The 20,594-nt window shown below is 39.4% G+C and overlaps 1 protein-coding gene across 2 annotated transcripts in view; it reads left to right on the forward strand.

The window, feature by feature from the left end:
- The window catches only part of LOC117293511, a 67,731-nt gene that overhangs the window by 9,495 nt on the left and 37,642 nt on the right, over positions 1-20,594 (forward strand). The window contains exon 2 of one of the 2 annotated variants that reach the window (XM_033775860.1): positions 9,360-9,404. The gene's annotated coding sequence lies outside the window, so the exon portion shown is untranslated. Of the gene's footprint in view, positions 1-9,284; positions 9,405-20,594 lie in introns of those variants that run through there. The other variant, XM_033775859.1, reaches the window with a different exon arrangement.

Here is a 20,594-nt window from a genome sequence, read left to right on the forward strand (position 1 = left end):
CACCCATAAAACACCATAAACAGGAGGCAGTGACGCCAACATTAAAAACCCCAACAAGACAAGGTCCCAAAAAGCCCAACACGAATATAAAGCCAAAATAAAACTGACGAGTAACCCCGCCCAAAAGCTGCCTACTCGGGAGGTCCCTCTAGTTACGGACACGGTAGATTTATTCAACACGTCGCCCCCTATTCCGGCTCTCATTAATTCCCTTATTACAATAATGGATCTTTACCTTGAGGAGCGAAGCGAGTGCGACCGAAGTTCAGTGGCACTCGGAAATGAGTTGGGAAAACGTGCCTTGTTGCATTCAGGCAGCCTCTCACCCCCCCCCCCCCCCCCCCAAAAAAAAAACAAAAAAAAAACGACCTTACGACAGTACAGCAGTTTTGCTAACTCGTCAATTTCTTCGTGAAGACACTCAGAGCATACTGATCGAAACATTGAGTCGTCAACCACCGGTTCTTTTCAAAGCCAACACTTCTCAAGCGATGGTTTTACCCCAAACCTCTCTTACATTCAAAGACCAGTTTTCTCAATTGCTGTATCTCAACATATGCATAAAATAACAAACCTGTGAACATTTGAGCTCGATTGGTCGTCGGAGTTGCGAGATAACTATGCAAGAACAAAACACCCTCGTCACACGAAGTTGTGTGCTTTCAGATGCTTGATTTCGGGACCTCAAATTCTAAACTTGAGGTCTCGAAATCAAATTCGTGGAAAATTACTTCTTTCTCGAAAACTACGTTACTTCAGAGGGAGCCATTTCTCACAAAGTTTTAGACTACCAACCTCTCCCCATTACTCGTTACCAAGTGAGGTTTTATGCTAATCATTATTTCGAGTAATTATTAATAGTGTCCACTGCCTTTAAGGGGGTTGATTCATAACTGGTTTGTCTAATGAGATGCTTCTTATAGAGAGGGATTTCACTGTCGAGTTCAGTTTTTCGATTCAACCTTTGCCAATAGACAGGCCTATACTACAGTCCTTATTATGAAATTGAAGAAAAAACCATGTTGAAGAAGAAAAAAACTGTGCGAATTTTATCAACATCTACTGACATCAACGACGTATTTATTTTCATTGCACGGTCAAACACAGCTTAGTTTACTTCGACAATATCTGACACATTATGGTATACTATACGGTAGATCTGAATGAAAACGTTATGTTGACGAGACGAATAATGGCAATAATTATGTACTCAACATACAAATAAGCAATTTTGACAAATTGTTCACAGCTTGAGTGCTTTCACTAGACCCTTTTTCATAACTTGCTTGTCAACTCTTCCGTTGTCCCCTTTTATCACATCCAACTCGTGTTTCTCTTTGTCTCCTTGCCTCTCAAGACTTTGCTCTTCCTTTTTTTGGCAACATTTATCTTCCTCCCGTCCCATCTCCTTCCTGTTTATCAGTTTCCACTTCAACTGCGAATTGTCTACCCTTATGATGTTCACATGGCATGGTGTCGAGAACAAGTCATCTCGCCCGCAAGAAAAGTCGCCCCTTGCAAAGTCGCCCTTGTAAAGTCTCATCTTGCTAAGTCTCCTCTTGCAAAGTCACAGGTATAATATAGTGTCGAGGGGCGACGTTGTAAGTTTGTAGCCTTAAAAGTTGTCAATTTATCAACAGCAGTGCGTCAAAACCGAAAGTCACTGTTACATTTCAACAGTGCTACTAGAAAAGGACCATCTGTTCATGTTGTGTTTATGGGCTTAAATCAGAAGGGTGCTTAAACACAGAAGGGTACCTAAACCCAAAAGGGTGTCTAAACCCACAAGGGTGCCTAAACCCATAGGGTTTGTAGGTGAGCCTATGGGTGACCCGCCAGGCCCGATACTTCACGGAGGCAACAAAGGCGACTGCCTCCATGCCCCCTGGTGCTTACGGTGCCAATGAAATGCTCCGGTAGAAAGTTACAACTTCCCCATAGGGTGCCCTTTACCAAGGAGAAAATGCCTTGGTGCCCTTGCCCTTTTAAAAACGAAGCATCAGGCCTGAGCCGCAACTCCGAGAGGTGGGGCAGTCCACACCCACGATTCACGCCATGGTGTTTCCAGCCAACACCGGGGTTGTCACGGCCCCCTTGCTCTGCTGACAACTCACGGGGACTTATCCACTCTCTCGCCCCACCGCGGAATGAACCTCCAAGCCCTTGAGCCCCGTTCATCATCCTGACGATTGACATCAAATAATTGTTTGCCCTCATATTAACTAAGACAACATCTGCCTCTTCGAGTGCCTGCACCATCCGCACTGAGTCACGATCCTCTGTAGATTTATTGATGGTGCATCTTCAGTATCACGGTGTTTGTCCACGGATCCGTCATCTCCACGACACCCGAGATGGCCGTGATACCGTGTATGATCAGAGATAATAGAGAATTGGTGGACATTTTTCATTCAGTCTTCAATTATCACAAGGAGTTGTAAATCATTCAGAGGGAATCCCATATCATGGGCTTGACTTTATTACTATACGCACTGTATATTTAATAATGATGGTATTAATTGTGGGTATTAACAGTCAGATGGTTGGAGATGATTGCTTGGTCATGATTGTTTGATCTGGGACAATAGTTATATCTTGGATGCATGATGCTATCTAATTGGGACTTTAACTTCTCCGGGGGAACTGTAGAGATCTGGGCCAGGATGTGATATATGGCAAGTAATAATTCTCTAGGTGCAGTTTACGCCCTCTAGAGACGAGCAGACACCTATATATTACAACCGTCGTGGGTTCGAATCTCACCCGAGTAAACTGCCTGTGATTTGTTTCACAGCAGTATACAGAGCTAACACACATTGGTGTAAGGGTGAACAAAAATTAATACAAAATATGAAGTTTTTCCTTGTCTGTCTAAAGACTGATTGTTGGAGATGTTTTTATGAATAAAATATTGATGCCTCGGCGCTGGTGCATTCACAATTGGTGGAAGTTATTTTTGATCATTGAGTTTAGGTTTACAGCCTTTTAAAAATACACGCCCGGTCTCAGTCGCGTTCCACGTGGTCCCTTATAACCGATACACCTGTATCGAAGTCCACACCGTAAGGGTGACAGAATATTTTCTCACTTATCGCCTCGGTTTGATTGCACTGCTTTTCGAGTGGTAGCTATAACAAAGATGGATGCATTTTGTAGTCAAGTTATGAAAACTCGCTCCTTGCTAGTTCCTGGGCCCAATTTCACGGAGCTGCTAAACACAAAAATTTGCTTAGCATGAAATTTCTTACTTGATAAAAACAGGACTACCAACCAAATGTCCATTTGTTGCATATTGCTCGTTACTGGTCTTCAGCTGTTAGTTGCTTATCCTGAAAATCACGTGGAAACTTGGTTGGTAATCCTGTTGTTATCAAGGAAGAAATGTCGTGCTAAGCAAATTGTTGTGCTTAGCAGCTCTATGAAATTGGGCCCTGGTCCTAATGACTACATCATATAAGGTTCGGCACCCCAATCAACTCAATTTGACCAAAATTGGATTGGGTTTTTATTACGCTGCCTCTACTCAGCAATACTGACCGATTCATTTGTCATCATAAAATAGGGTCCTTTTGTATGTTTTGGTATATTCTGTTGCGTGCGCTTTGGGCCATTAGATGTCATGATTGCTTTATTGCAGTCAGCGTCGGTTTCATTTGAAGACATTATTGGGTGGTTTATGAGTCGAAGTGAGTCACTTGATGCCGCCTTGTAGAAAATAATCTCCCCCCAGTATTCAGTATTGGGGTACAGCTGGTCCGGCTTAAAATATCACAGCCATATAAGAAGAAAACAAAAATCGTTTAAATTAGTTTCTGTAAATTAAACATGCATGTATTTATAAAATATGCATTGTGATATGTGAGTAGGCCTATTAGGAGTAGATGGCCTGTAATGATTCTTACGGGCTGACGCTCTTAAAATGGTGTTTTGTACTTTGCAGGCATTTCAGTGATATATTATTTAGGGAACCATGTTGAAGAGCACCCTTTTTTAAAGGAGTGAAAGTGGAAAGTACCAGCGGTACTCTTTTCATTGTTTATACTCTCCCTTTTTCATGAGATTGAACAGATTTTTTGTTTGCCATTTTGTAACTCTTTACTTCACTTCATTTTGAATAATTAGGGTTACGAAGCCAATGAGTCTCGGAAAAAGCGAAATTAACCACTGTACTTGCCAATAACCGGATTAATATGGATTAAATTCCCGGGAAAATCCCACAAAGTCAGTTAAGGGATGAAAACCCAATCCGGAGATGGGAACGAGGAAAGATACCAACAACACACACACTCAGGTAGAAAACATGCCTGAATATCCGATCCATTTGGAAACGAGGAAAGATACCACGACGCCAACCCGATTTCCTTTTCACTGTTTCCATTTTGTTTGGTTCCATGCAAACACGTGGTCCCAAATCAATGTTCAAAACTAGAATAACCAGTATCATTTTTAGTGTGTACTATTCATTTTTGACAACACAACACTAACACAAACAAATGGTTCACTACCAAATCGAAGCTGGTCTTTTATCAGTCTAACATTCAGCAGTTAAGATTGTGATTGCGTACACAGGAAACACGACCAAGATGGCAACTCCCATTGGTAATATCTCTGTGAGATTCAACGCATAATTTTGACAAGATATCTGTTCTTTTTCGAAGCATCGCATGGTATCGAGCGACGCAAAAGCCTAAACCCATCGATTTGAATACAGCACACGGCGAATGTTTTCATAGTGTGTCAGCATTAGAGGGCAATATGATATGTTTGGACTCCGGATAAAGATATAGGCGGGAACACGACCACCCGGTTGTGATGGATTGCGTGGATTAGGAAAGTGGCGTAACAACCCGATACACCAGGCCGTGGCATGCGGTCCGACGGGGCAGTTAGGAGTGTTCAATCTCTTAACTGGTTTGGCGCGTCCAGTTTCTCGTGACTAATATATACGTTTATTGTGATGTGCAATTTGTCGGTAAAAGAGCATGTAAAATGCATTTTGGAGTTCGAAGAGACTAAGTATAAAAATGTCAGCTCATTTTTGTTCACTCTTCAAACAAGCAGAGGACAGTACCCCTGTGCAATTGTATCTACTGTGCTAACATGTTTTATTGGTATTAACATAAACATTTCAACGAAGGGGCCATCCAGGAAACAAATATCAATAATATAAAACCTCAAGAGAAACTGACTGGATAAATTTTCAAAGATTTGAGGTTGAAGAAAAAAGAATTTACTAGTGGGAGTCGAACCAACGACCTCTTATTTCACAGAAAAAAAACCCACACAATTGCTTTCTATGGTTTATGTTTTGTAGTTAAAAATAACGGTTTTTGTGTGTGATTAAAGGTTAATGTTATGGATTGGTTTGTGGTTGTGTGTGTAAAGGTGACTCTTAAACCATAAACCAAACGGTGGATTGTATAAAACGTTGGAAAATTCCCATTTATACAATAAGTTGAGCGAAAAGTTATGGGGTTTGAACGTATAATACTCGCAAAATAACACTTAAAGCTCATTCAAACAAACATTTAAACAAACGCACATAAAATATGAACATGAAAACAAACGATGTCAAGAGGCGATCGCGATGCATGCTGAACGAACACCTCAAAAACCCAAACCCGCCGAGTCCGGGAGAAGATAGTTTTCAAACCCTTTGCATTTTCCAAGGAGATTTCGTTTCAGAGATTCAATATTCACTGTTATGACTCGACATTCCAAAGTGCATTTTGTGTAAACATTGTCAGAAATGCACTCGTCGGAGTGCTTGCACTTCTCCCATCATGACACACAGAAACTTAAAAGGTTTCTTTAAAACAAACCGCGAAAAGCAGTTTTGAAAATGAGTTTTTAAAAGAGCATCATCGGAGATCCCCTATCCCTGAAGCTAGTAAGGCAAGCTTTAAGGGTTGGTTTTTAAGTTAGGTCTCCCCCGTATATATAAAAACAGTGGTGACTCAGTAAGTTTTGTTATTCAGGCGAACATCTGCCGGCTAGTGTCCTCACTTTACGAACCCTCCAGATTGTATTGAGATAACACTTGTGATTGGACGTTTAGCGAGCTAATATCTCGTAGACTGAGAGAGGGTTCAGGCGCCAGTTATAATTTCTTCTGAGGTACTATAACCACCGAGCGTTGACCTCAATGTGTGAATACGTAATGGTGTTTGGTCTGCTGCGATTGGCGCTCACTGATTTGTGTTATGATTCTAGTGATGAAATTTCAGACTTGTTGGGGAGTCTTTTTACTGCGAGGTGGGGTTTGGGTTGCATGTTGAAGTGTGGGTATGGATTGGATTTTGATTGGTGATATGATAGCACCGGTGGAATCGCTGTGTCTGAGTAAAATGCAGTGTGGACTTTTGATTTTAATTGCCAATGTTGGTGAGGATGATGTGAGGTTGTTGGTGACTTAACTGATAGTATTTTGGGTAAATTACCTCCTGTGGGAGTGATACAAGTTCTTTAAAACCCTCATTCTTGTAAAATGCACTCCATCAGAGAATCCAATGCATTGCACATGTATGAACGAACATCACCAACTAAATTAGGCATAGAAACGACAACAATGCAATGCTTAAACAATCACAGACCCATGTTAACGACAGCAAGGCATTGCTTAAACAATTATAGGCCTATGTTAGTGACATCAATGCATTGCTATAGGCCTCTGTTAGTGACATCAATGCAGTGCTTACACAATTAGGCCTCGGAACGAAAACAACGCAATGCAATGCTTAAACTAGTTTTAAAGCCAGATGTAACTTGCATAGTACAAGTATGAACAAACATCACCAATCAATTATTAGGCATAGTAAACGGCAGCAATGTAATGCTTAAACAATCATGCCTGTGTTAACGACGAGCTCACTATGACCATCATGAGAGAATAGAAATTAACATCATATTCACACTTATTTCTGCAAAAAACAATTACAGATGTGTTATGTTAACACCATAATATGGAGTTAATATTAACAACCTAGTGTGCCGTTTCTGTATGCTGGTCCAAGTTAAACAGAAGTGATGAAACATTTTCAGCTAAAGCTGGTCACTGGTTTCATAAATTTAAAGAACAAAAAGATAAATAAATTGTTTACTGTACTTTTTCAAGGAAACACATTTTACAGGGTGGGAAAAGAACACTGCACTCATCCTTTGCGCACGCCTTTGTAAAATAATCGGAATGAGATTTCCCCTCCCGGGAGCGAACGAGGAAATAAGAGGTGGCAAAGATGATTCATATGACAAACGACGTATCACCTCGGTTCACCTGTTCCTATGTCATCAAAAACGTGGTCCCTCATATAGAGCAAGGGTTGCTGGTCTGTTTTTTGTTTTCTTTTTAAAAGGTTACAGCATTTGTTTTTTGGAAGAGCCATTAACCCATCACTTTATGAATGGTTCCTGAAAAAACCATAGGAGTGGAATATGTACACTTCCAAAAACTAAATACGTTCTCCCTTATGATACAATATTTGAAAAACTGGGACATGAAATTATACGATTATTTTATGAGCTAAGTCTGGGAGGGCACATCTTTTTTGACGACAGTTTTTATTTTTTTTTACATTCAGTTTCATAACGTCCACATGAATTCACGAATTATTAAATACATCAAGAGCTGAACAAGTTGAGATGTACCCTATAGTTTTTAGTCGTTTCAAAATTTGATTCAAATCGGTGTAATCTCCATGAAATATCTACAGGAAGTCCAGGTTGCCACAGGTAAGGCCTTCATGGTTTATACTTTGTCTTTAAACTCACCCCAAATAATCTGATCCCACCGCTACGTAGTAACCCAACCCCCCTGTTAAAACACCCATGTCTTCGACTGCCAATGCTAACTCATGCGTATAAGTGCCCAGTAATGAAGACTTCATATTGGTACTTTCACAATTGATGGATGTAGCTACTATGGTAAATTGCCCTAAGGGTGAAAGAGAAGATTTTTTTGTTTTGCTTGGATATTTTTTTGTTATCAGGAACAGGGATTGGTTGTATAGAATCTGATATGAGGGGATGTACTATGAAGTACACGAAAATGCCGAATTATGCACAGTTTGCAAGAGGGAGACTGTGGGTAAACGCATTGTAAGTATCTCAACACGGTTCTAATAATTATATGCTAATTTAAACAAGATTCATTTATCTATAAAGCTCATTAGAAGCGACACCTAAGCTAATTAAGGAGTTATTAAGAAGCCGATTAAGACGTAATTAGAACTGACATCCAGTAATTTCGTAAAATATCAAACTCGCATGACCTGTTTTTTATTCGATTAAAAAAGGAACTATTGTTCAGTATACAACAAAAATATTTTCCACAAAACAGCGAGCGTGCGTAAGAGCCTATAGGCAAAGTAGCTATAGGTTCAACACAGGTCTTTTAATATTGGCCATTTAATATTTATCTTGATTCGGCACGGTATTGTGTTGACTTTGGCATCGACACGACAGAAAATCAGTCACTTTACTCGAAGAGAGAAGAGACTAGAACAAATCACAGGTTTGAACTGATGCGTGAAACGACAAAGTAGTGTCAATATGATCGGTGTTTTCCTGTTCCCCCGTGGTTATCGACGGCGTTTCCCCCACCATCATTGCAGGTATAGAGAGGGGGGACACAATATGGATACCTGCAAGCGTCTTCATTTTACCCGTCGCATCTTGTACCCCTTTTTTATACTTCTTTCTTGGGGAATTCTTGGGGAATTCTTGTTTAGAGTCTCCGGGCCCTTTGTATTCAAACGTCCGGAATAACTTCATTACCGCGATCAAATTTGCGCGGCAGGTTTTTTTTCTTCTTCGCTTTTTCTACATTTCCCCCCTCTCGCGCGAGCAGAGCTGTAGGTTTCTGGAGCGTGGTTATTGTGCCAGCACACCGTCACACCTTGGGAATTAAAATGTCGTCAAGATAAAAATGGGCAAGGGAGAACAAGATCGATGCTGCTTATGCACGGACCGGACAGTGAACCTGTTACTTCCCCCTCAAGATGTATACCGTCAATTCTTTTAGTTTTACCGCGGGGCGCTCTAAGGTTTTGCCACACGTTCAGTGTGTGGTAAAGGCTTCTAAAGGGGAAAGATATAGATGAATCCACAGAGTGACTTTGACTTCTGTGTTAAAACGAGAGGAAAACAAAAACCGGGAGATGCGTTCAGAGGAGCAGTTCCTGGGGCCCTCTTTGGCATAGCAACGGGGAACGAGGCGATCGCTGATTGGACGGGTGGGGTTTCCATTGACTGATAGGAGAACACGTTCATTGACGGGGATGTGAGTGGGGAAACTGAAGCAGAGATACAAAATGCTTGTGGACTGACACTAGTACAGGGATGTGGTTTTTTTTGTTTCATAGGACATGGCAAAGTGACGGACCAAGTTTCTATATATAAAGCCTGAGGTAAGTTTGATTTTACTATTTTCGTAAATGAGTAATTTGCGCATGGAACTTAATACAAAAACGCGGTTTGTGCTGTGGAAATGTACGAATTGCTCCAAAGCACTTTAAGTCCTTGTGGAAAGTAAAAAGCTTTCATCGAATACTTTCAACTGTAAGCGCTCTCTAAAAGTCAGTCTTGTATCATTGTCAACTTAAACCATTTTCATTTTTTCGGAATGCGACGTTGAAATATTTCATCCAGTGATGTTAGCTTGTGTTTGCGTTTGTTTTGGATGTACACGGCGGCGCCGTATAGGGGTCTTAGTATCAGATCCACACGTACAATAATAATATTTGGCAGGAAAGTAGTAGATGGCAATTGTCTTAATCGTTGAGAACGTTGAATCGGTAACTTGCATTTCATCGCTCCTTAAAATAAGATAGGAATATTTTTCGATAGTAACGTTAAGTTAGTATGTGTACCATTCGTCCAACATATGCTGCCGTTTTCTTGTTCTGGACAACCATGGTCGTTTTTGATCTAGTTATTTAATAATTGCCTTATACAGATCAGGGCAGACTTAAACTATGCACGTTCAAACATCACAAAGCCACGACACACTACATTTTATATAACACTGAACCTGTCTCAGCGAGATTCGTACACGTTTTATATCACCGCGATTTCAACTACAGTTTACAATTTTTGCAAATTTATTATGTATTTTTGACATAATGTAACGCCATCGTTTGGTATGAAACATTAAATTTGTACAGTTGTGCACGCGAAGCAACAATAGTCTTTTTGAGTTTCTTAAAAAAAAAAAAAAAAACTAAGCACTGATAAAACCTGCGTAAAAACATCATCAAGTGATGAAGTATGTAAAATGTGTTAATGTGTTTCATATAAAGCGCTTACGTTAACTTGGCAATAGATAATGTGAACACCCCCAATGGGAGTAAAAACATCATAATAGTGATGATTTTTTTTTATTTTTTATTTTTTTTTATTTTAACACAGCACAGCATGTGATTTGCTTGGAGTTGTGCACATTTTGTTTGATGTGAACATTTCTGTCAAGTGCTTCACCTATTGCGATTATGTTAACTTGGCATAATATAACCCATACGAATGTGAACAACCCCAGTGGGTATGTTTCACCGCACAGACTAAACAGACCAGACATTATGGATTTGTCAGCGAAGATAAATGACTTTGTATCATTAACAGCTTTCACAGGATCGTTGTCATAATTAGCCCTCTTGTGATGTCGAGACACCCAAGATCGATTCCCGGTCGATTCGTTCGGTTATTCTGATTTAGGGAAACAGGAGGGGAGTGTGGAAGGGTTAAACGGTGTCGAGGGGGTATAGTCACCTCTTTTGGGGAACAATGAAGGGATAAATGACCATAAGTTCTGGACTATCTGCAGTGAATGATGGCGGCCTTGTTGTCTGAAAGCTAGGCAAGGAAAAGGCGGCAAAGTGACATATTATTGATGTGTTGATTGACATACGGAAGGTCAGCTGCGGATGACCCACGTAGAACTCTTCAGTAATGTGCTAGCTTCAAACTGGTACTAAACACAGTGTACAACTTTGCTAAGCAACTTCTGATGTTGTTTTTAAAGGAGTCAAAATTTGTCACTTTTGTTTAAAAACGCCAGATAGAGATGAGTTTCCAAATAATACGAAAACATGATTTCGAAAAGACGCGTGCACACTCGTCAAGTTATTATTCACGGTTACTTCAGACTAGGTTTGGTAGGGCGTTTTCGAAACCAACGTTTTTGGCACCGGCTTTGAAATTCCGGTCCCGCACAACGAGTACAATTACCGTACCGAAAGACACCCCGAATCAGGTGAACCGGAAATGCAGCCAGTGTTTGGAAAGTGCTCCTTGTATTTGACGGTTGGAGATACAAAGTGGAAGTGACAACCAACGAAATAGAGAGAAAAAGAGAACACCAGCGTGTGTCTATGCAGCAACAACAACCTGATGTATACCATACATGCATTGAAGTTTAATTAGTTTACGAACAAACGCCACCCCGAGGCCCAAATATTGATCTATTTTTCAGTCATGGGCTAGGTACATCTTTCAACAGTTTACAATTGCCAGTAGTAAATTTAATAGTTTCATTCTGTCTTATTAAGAATTAGCGACGGGCTGTCTGTTAAAATTTGCAGTCTATTTGTTCAACCTCTTGGGTGTGATATAAGAATTAGGGTGTGCCCTCCAGCGGTCTGTGTTATGAGTGAATGGAATGCCTCTGGGTACAATACACACCTGACTGTGCTCTGATGTAGCACGGGTGTATGGAGGGTAAGGTACTTTGTAGTGCACTGTTGATGAGTTAAAATGATAAAGAAGATGCATTATCAATGATGTTGAGAATTCTAGTTCTTAGGGAGTTTCTCCCACTGCCCTCTGATACTCATCGAAACCTTGGACAGTATAAGCTCTACTAGTCCAATTAGGATTAGTCGTTTGGTGGGGAGTATCCTTGAAATCCTAAATAGGATTTGGAACTTTGCATGTTGGAACCTATAACAATGTTTGCTGTATACATAAGGAAATGCTTCTTTAGTGTGTTTTGCTCTGGAAGTGCGATAGCATCAGCGGATTGTTTTTTTTAAAGAATCGTCCATAACATAATTAGCATTCCTCCCCATACATTGTACATGTTTCTGACTAACTTGTAATTTCTGTTACATTTCGGATGATGGCAAATAACAATGTTCATGGGCTTATGTTTTCTTTGCTGGGAAGTCCTAAGCTTCATTTAACAGAATTTCAGTTGATTTCGACCACTTGGATTTATAGTTGTACATGCAATCGTTTCCGGTCATCACCTTTGTTTTCTTCTGTCAAAATATTTAGATTAAGGAGCTGAACAAGATCAGGGCTTATCTCATAAAGAATGATAGGCACAAAACTTGGTAAGCACAGAAAACTCTTGCTGTGGAAAAATAGGGTACTATAGCAACAATACATTCACCATTGCTGTATCTGGTATCAAACAGATTTCATGCTTAGGAAAGGAAACTTGCTGAGCAGAATATGAAATCAGGACCGGGATAAATATTTGTCCCGTGACTCTGTTGGGGTTAACATTGATTTCCAACCTACCCATTGAGAGATGACAATCTAATCTAATTATATGAGAATCAATTGCATAGATTACGACTATGAGGTCAAACCTCAACGTCTGCTGGACTGCGATGTTTACTTCAACAAACTCAACCCGTATATCATGGGTTTATGAAAAGGCACATTTGGCATTGAGGGTACGCCCAGCATGCATGGCAACATCGGCGTACGTAATCAACGTAATGGTGCGTTAAGCACATTTTCTGCCCGAGCGTCCGTTCATCGAGCTTAATAACAACCCGATCTGCTCTTCCATTTATCTAGTGCTCCGTCCCTCGAAAGCCAATGAATAACACACATAATCCCCTTCACTTTCTATCACAACTTTGGGGGGGGGGGAAGAAAATGTAATTTGACAAAATCGACCTTCAGGATTTAGCCGAGACTTTGAAATGATCTCCTCGTGTGTTGGGAAAGTGCACCGACAGTGTGGCTGTATTTACAATGTACTATTTTTGAAAATCTCACGTTGAAATGCGTGTTTTGCTGCGAGATATCACGCCCAAAAGAAAACATGTGGTTAAAGCCATTGGACCCTTTCGGTACAGAACAAAAAAAAGTTCACAGATTTACAAATAATTTACAGGGTTTACAGAAGGTAATGGTGAAAGACTTCTCTTGAAATATTAGTCCATGAAATGCTTTACTTTTTTGAGAAAACGGTAAAACAATATAAATTCTCGTTAGCGAGAATTACGGATTTATTTTAAACACAATCATGTCATGACACAGCGAAACGTGCGGAAACAAGGGTGGGTTTTCCCGTTATTTTCTCCCGACTCCGATGACTGATTGAGCCTAAATTTTCACAGGTTTGTTATTTTATATATAAGTTGTGATACACGAAGTGTGGGACTTGGACAATACTGTTTACCGAAAGTGTATAATGGCTTTAACCGCATGATATGAAACACAAATATGATACTAGGGGTAAGTTACAGCAAAATGGTAGGCCCCTTATTGATGTTTTGGGAGAGGATTTGTGTTCATCATAATCCTATGAGATTGTCAATGAAAAATACTTTACAAATTTTATAACCTCAGAAAAAATTATTCATGGTATTTTGAACGGATTAAGCTTATATAAAGGCATTTCACAACAACTGAAGTGATGTGAAATAATGTGTTTAAATGGAAGGTATACGCTTGGTTATTAGGTCATCCTAATGCACAAAGATCGGAGTGGCACTGCAGTTCAGTTTTAATGGATGCCCAATCGATGCCTTAAAGTTAATGGCAATTTAATCTAAGTACAACAACTTTTTGTAGCATTTCGAGAACCATTTCACTTGGAGTAACGTGGATATTGAAAAAGATGAAAATGTGAAACTAAACTGTAATAATATTCCAATTACGGATATTCTGCGTGCATGGACATAACCGCTCAAGTTTTTCGGCGATATTTCAAAAACACGTTTGTTTCTTAAAGCCATTGGACTCTTTCGGTAAACAGTATTGTCCAAGGCCCACACTTCGTGTATCACAACTGACATATGAGAAAACAAACCTGTGAAAATTTAGGCTCAATCAGTCATCGGAGTCGGGAGAAAATAACGGGAAAACCCTACCCTTGTTACCGCACGTTTTGCCGGCCGTGTCATGAAAGCATTTCATGAAACAATATTATTTCAAGAGAAGTCTTTCACCATTACCTTCTGTAAACCCTGTAAGTTATTTGTAAATCTGTGAACTGTTAATTTGTTTTCTGTTCAGAAAGTGTCCAATGGCTTTAAACATAATCTGCCCATAGCAAATACTATAGCCGGATACCAATGACACTTGCAACATTATGACATGTTATTTCGGCTGGTAACCTGACTCTGGTAAGCATTATTTGTCTATGCTTAAGCAGCTTACTGTACAGCACCGACTTAGTGCAATGAAACTGGTTCCATTTGATGAACGGAAAACATTGCAGAAAACCTTTAAAATTGTGATAAAATCAATCCAACGACCAATACATTTGAGGCCCCAAATAGTTCACCTGTAAATTCTACGCTGGGTCTTCATTACCCTTTTAGATTAACCCCTTATATCAGCAACATGAAAAGGCCAGGGATTGACTATATATCAAAAGAAAACACTCATTTCACAGTCAAATTGCGAGGTATGTATATTAGCAAAAAACTGAATTGCATTGTTTTTCAAATAGTGTTTTTTTCCTTCTCTTTCTTTTTACAATCATTGGTTAGAATGAGTCATAAATCAAGATATAGGAGTCATTTGCATTCTTAATCATGATTGATAGACATTTCAACTTCCCCTGACAATCGCGCCGAGTCGGTGTTTTTGTGCCCAAATCCCCCGCGGTATAGTTCACTGGTTCTTTTTTATTCTACAATCAAACCCATTTTTTTTTCGAGCTGGAAAGTAATATTTACGATGGCGGCAAAATCTCCATGCGCCTGACGGTATTTCCCATGGGGAGTTGTACACGAATTGAAGGAATGAAATGGAACTATCTAAGGACTAAACGGAATACTTAATTGTGTCAAATCGTTGATGGAACTGTCTGTATTTTAGGAGAGGGTGAGAGGATTGGGGTTATAGCGTTGCAATGTGTGGGGAGGGGGCGAGGTCGGATACTATACTAAAGCTTGAGTACGAGTTTTGAATAAATAGTGAATGAGCAGAGTGCGATGTGAGTAGGCCTTGGATCGCTTCAGGCTTACTGCTTATAACGGCTAGAGTGGAGATCAAAGAAAGATACCGGCTCCGTAGGGTCCTTAAAAGGCAGGTTGTCTTCAGTTTAGGTGGAGTCTGAATATTACAAGTAGAAATGTTTGGTTTAAATGTTCCTAAAACATGCAATCGGACAAGTAAACGTGTTTTTCCCTCGAACTTGAGTAGTGAGCTTGAAAGCTTCCACATGATAAATGTGTCATCAATATGTTTACTGTAATCAATTGAACTAATGAATGCACGTCAAAGATAGTGTAGGCCTGCACCACTTTGAAACATATGAACGCTTCTGCATTAAACAGTGGAGAGCAGCCACAAGAAAAAAACACAAGAAAAACACACCCCTTCTGAGTGTGTATTGACCTCTAAATGATGATAAACGTGAACCCCATTCTTTTCCTTTGTTTTTGGCAATCGCGGACTTGTAGCATTATTGTTGTGTATTTCTCGGTTTGAATGTCACAACAAACACTACACACGACCACTGTCCTCGTCCCAATAACTTCTCTTTATTAATAACCCCATGGTTTGGATGTCCCTATGTATTTTGCACATAAATCGAACCGAGTACGTACTCGTTCTGTCAAGCCAACCAATACACATCCATCACAACAGTATGTCAGAAGGTCATTACATATAAACACAAGAAGGACTTTGGGGAAAACAAATACCGTATCAGGAACTCCTTCTTATTTTCGTAACGAACGTGTACATTGCCATTACACAAACAATACAACGAAAGAAGCACCAACGGTCCGATGAAAGAAGTTACAAGGATGCGGGCATGATATATAAATGTCTTGGCAAACATCTAACTCGCATGTCTTTAAAGATATATATACATCTCAAGATGAGTCGTGACCTCCTCCTAATTTCCCCCACTCCTTGCTTGATTGCCCGACTTGAGTGAAAGGAAAAGGTGACGCTAAGAACCATTTAACTTCCCCGTCACAGTTAAGGTGTTTTTCAAAACGCTCGTCCTCGGACCCCCCCCCCCCCCGCCCTCTCTCTCCCTTTATACCCGTTTCCGCTTTACTGTCCCCCTTAAAACCTGTCCCTCTACCTCACTTACACATACCCTAGCCCCCTTTGAACCGCTCCCTCTACCCCCCTTACACCTACCCGTGGCCCCATTGGAACCTCCCCTACCCCCCCTTCCACTTACCCCTAGCCCCACCCCCGGGGTCAAAACTAAAAACCAATTGTCCTAATCATTTCAAACGGAATCTTGGGGACCCGTTGCTGCCAGTTTAAATACTTAAATTTGTCATGCATCATTAACCGCTGCCTTTAAGGTAATTGTTCTTATAGGCCTCGATACGGCTGAGTGCATTTTGCCAAATGACGGTCGGGGATGGCTGTCATTATTGGTTTTTCATGTTGAGAGTTGTCGAGCTGGAACCGGTTTTACTGAATGGGTTTTATTCTTTTCAGGATTATTGGCAAGTAAAAAAGTATTTGAGTCCATTTAGATTAGCATAATATTATAATTAGCATAATATTATAATGACATGATTTTAAACATTTTTTTAACCATGTGAAGGTAATGCTAAACCTAAGTAACAATTATTGAAAAGATATATTTTACACTTTCTCTTACAACAATGTTTTTGATCATTTCTGTTATCGTACAATTTCTATACAAGGGGCGGATCTCAAAGCTTGTCACCACGAAGTGGATATTAAATTTAACCGACGAAATCTATGAATGTTAAAGACGAGTTTAATTTATGTTACATATAGATCTTGTTACTAAATAAGGGCTACTATATTTGATAATTAGGCTTACTTCTGGGATATGTAAAACTACATCTTGTTTTTAGAATTTTATGACAAGCTTGCCTAGCAAGCAAAGCTCAACACACAAAGACGCAAACCAAACAATTACATTCCTAGTTGACGATCTAACAATGAAAGAAAAACTTCTTTATCTTGTGAAAATGTCTTCTCTTAATATAAATGCCTTCGAGAAAGACTCTGCTAGGGGCGAAACGTCTTGCCCTTAACCGTTTTTCTTTGCATTTATACCATAGGGCCTTTTGGTACATAAGCAGTTTGCAACAGCTAATTATATTGTTTTCATTAATATAAATGTCTTACTCGTTCATTTAACTTCACAAAACGAGCATTCAAAACGTGTATTCAAACTACTAAAGTTAAACACACAGCCAAAAAAACAAAGTGGAGAAATGATGGAGTTATCTTAATTGCCGAGTACAATCATTCTCCATACGATAAATCATTTAGGCCTACATTAAAGGAAAATTACACTTCCCCGCAGTACGCAATAAACAAAGCTCATTCGGTACACCATTATTCAGACCAATTTTTAGTGGGATTGTTCGTGAAAACCAAAAACATGACTGTATCCAATTAGGCTGATCAGTGCTATCGTATCATATTCGAACACGTCATGGCTCGCCTTAATTACAAACGATTAATTTTTGATGGAAAGGGGGTTCTTGGATATAGAGTTATCATCCAGTCCAAGGTCATCTATAGTGCAACTGAACCCCTAGGTTGATGGGAATTTTAATGTATTCATAGCTTTTCATAGAAAAAATACGCGCACCTGATGTAGACGTTAAAATGGAGATGTTATTAACCCCCCCCCCCCCCTGAATAACTGCCTAATATTCTTGGATCAGACTATTTGGTCCTTCAGACCTTGGTTTGGAAACATCGAGTTTTGCTCATTTTTAATTTTTTGAAATGTATTAAACCACCCCCCCCCACACGCACACACGCCCCCGCACACACAATTTGTTGTGCAACGTTCTTGTTTGACTGCAAAATATTTAGAGTTTTAACCGACAGTTGAGGCTGCATTTCTGAAGTGGGGTGTGGTTGTTTTTATGTGGACAGTAAAGTTGTTGCAGATTGCCTGTATTTATGCCTTCATTTTGGATTATTTGGTTTCAGGTACATGACTTGCACGGGTAAATAGATAATTTGAAGGTCATAATTTTAGTGTGCAGAATGTTTGTTGTTTTAATTTTTTAATTCGTACGGTTTCGATCATTGTGTATTATAGTAAATTTTACTTCTTCATTTGTACTTATATTAATTTAGGAAATTGTTTATCATGCAAGCAACCGAAGTAAATAATTTCACCATTCTGCAATTCCTATCTTATACCGACACAGTCGATGCTTTTACCTCTTCCAAAACAGTTGCAGATTGCTACGTTTTTGGATAGAATATTCCCCCTATACAGCAGGGCCCCCTTGTTAAAAATGCAAAGAAACGCAGAATCTTTCCAATCTTTTCACTGTGCAGTGACCGGCAGTAATGGTCGGGTAATACGTGTAGAAGGAGATGTCGACGAGGAAAACAAGATATTTAAAGTGACTGAAAATTCTTGAACCATAACAAAGTTGAGGGAAACTGAAAGATCGATAGAGAGCAACCCAAGCTAGATGAAAAGCATCTTTACAAAGAAGGGAGAAACGGCGGTAAAGGGAGCGAGTCCGTTGAGTTGGCTTTTTTAGCTTTCAATTGGATGTATTCGCGATTTCTGTTCAATATTATTTGATATAACTTTGGTTAAAAACCAGGTGGCCCAAATCATGCAAAATCCCACATCACCTTTCTTCTATAGCTTGAATTCGATGGATTCAGTGCTGCCACAAACCGACCGTGCGGTTTTGCGTGAAGCTTGCCAGGAACACTGGCCTTATCAAAAGGAGAAACTGTGTTTATTTGCGTTTAAAAATCAATACAGACCCGTGTATATATAAACAACATCTTTGAAAACTTCGTTGGATTTCTAAGATATTTTTATTTAGGATAGGTTGTGTGCGAGAACGAGAATCTGTGGCCTTGTGTTGTTCCGTGTTCGGAAAAATTGAAGTATTTATCCATTATAGTGTTTCCAAGACATACAAAGGGGCCATATTATTTACGTTTTTGTTTTTAGCCTTGCTGTAGTTGTGTAGGTCTGAATGGGGGAAATGAAAATGGAAAACGTGGAAAATTTGTGGTGATCTTGCGTCAATATTATTGATTCTATTCCACTAGAGTGGTTATGATTGAACCAGTGAGTTTCAGGCTCTACTTCTTTCTGATCCGGAATTTGAAGCGATTGAAAATTGTTTGTTACAGTGACATTGGTCATAACTGTGTTAGATTGGCCAGGGAAGTGTGTAGGAAAGCCGTCACATTGCGAATGCACACAGACGGAACATATTCAATATTGTGACCATCGCATTATCCAAATAACAAGCTGAAGGACGTGATACTCCGAGCGAAATGTGACATTTACAACATGTCTTGTTGGGATTATACTGTCTAGCAGGCTGAATCGAGAGATAGCAACTATTGTCAATATTGAAGTCATAGCTACATGGAATGTAACCAGCAACAGCAATATAGCAACAGCAACAGCAACAACATTAGCAACAGCAACAACAACATCATTCACCACACACTTAATGTGTTGAAAGCTCATCCAATAAAAACAGATTTCCTTCACTGCCTCAAAAATAATTTTCGAACCTCTATGACTATAGACTTTTTAAGCTTACTATATTGCCTGCAGTTTGAATTGGCTTCAACATAGGCCTATAAACGTAAAGACAAGCGTAGAAAGAGTTTTCGAAAAAAGAGCACCATAACAACACAACCTGTTAAAATATTAAAAACACTTATCAATACAACATAAAGAAACAATAACTTCCGATATTGTAGGGAAGCAGCCTCAACAACCAAGGCAATGGTACGCTACGTCACAAAACAAAACAATGGTACGTTTAAGGGTATAAATAGACCACATAACAAAGTCACGCCGAAAAGTTATTAAAATCCGATCACCAGAAAACCGGATAACTTTAATGGTTCCTTTCTTTGAAAAAATCATATAGCTGTCTCCTTGAATAGTACATGACCTCGTTTAGATTTGATGATATCAGAAAGCTGTCGACTACAATAACGATAACGTGTGATAACCAAAATTATGTTCCTTTCTTTCCTTCACAAAGTCATACCTTATAATCCTTCGGAATAATGAAAAGCTTTTCATAATTTCTTGTATTATTATCAAAAGTGATAAAGTAACAGTTAACAGTTAAAGATTGCTATCCATCGGAGATAAGTATCAATGCTTTGAAAGGGGATTGAAAATGTGGATTATATTTAATCCAGAGTATAATTCAAATCGTGTTATGCGAAAAAACACTTTTTGATATATTTATATTCGGCTTCTATTCACGAATTGCGTCCGCCCCTCCTTCTTTGCGTTAGGACGCACAGGCTGAATTTGGCTATTTGGGCTACAATATAGACTAAGGACTTCAAAGGTCTTCCAGGAATGGAGAACAGCAGTCCATAAAAAAAGATCATTAAATTTATGCTTAAATAATTATTAACAACAGGTC

This window comes from Asterias rubens, chromosome 8 (genome assembly GCF_902459465.1).
Source record: "Asterias rubens chromosome 8, eAstRub1.3, whole genome shotgun sequence".
NCBI classification, from domain to species: Eukaryota; Metazoa; Echinodermata; class Asteroidea; order Forcipulatida; family Asteriidae; genus Asterias; species Asterias rubens.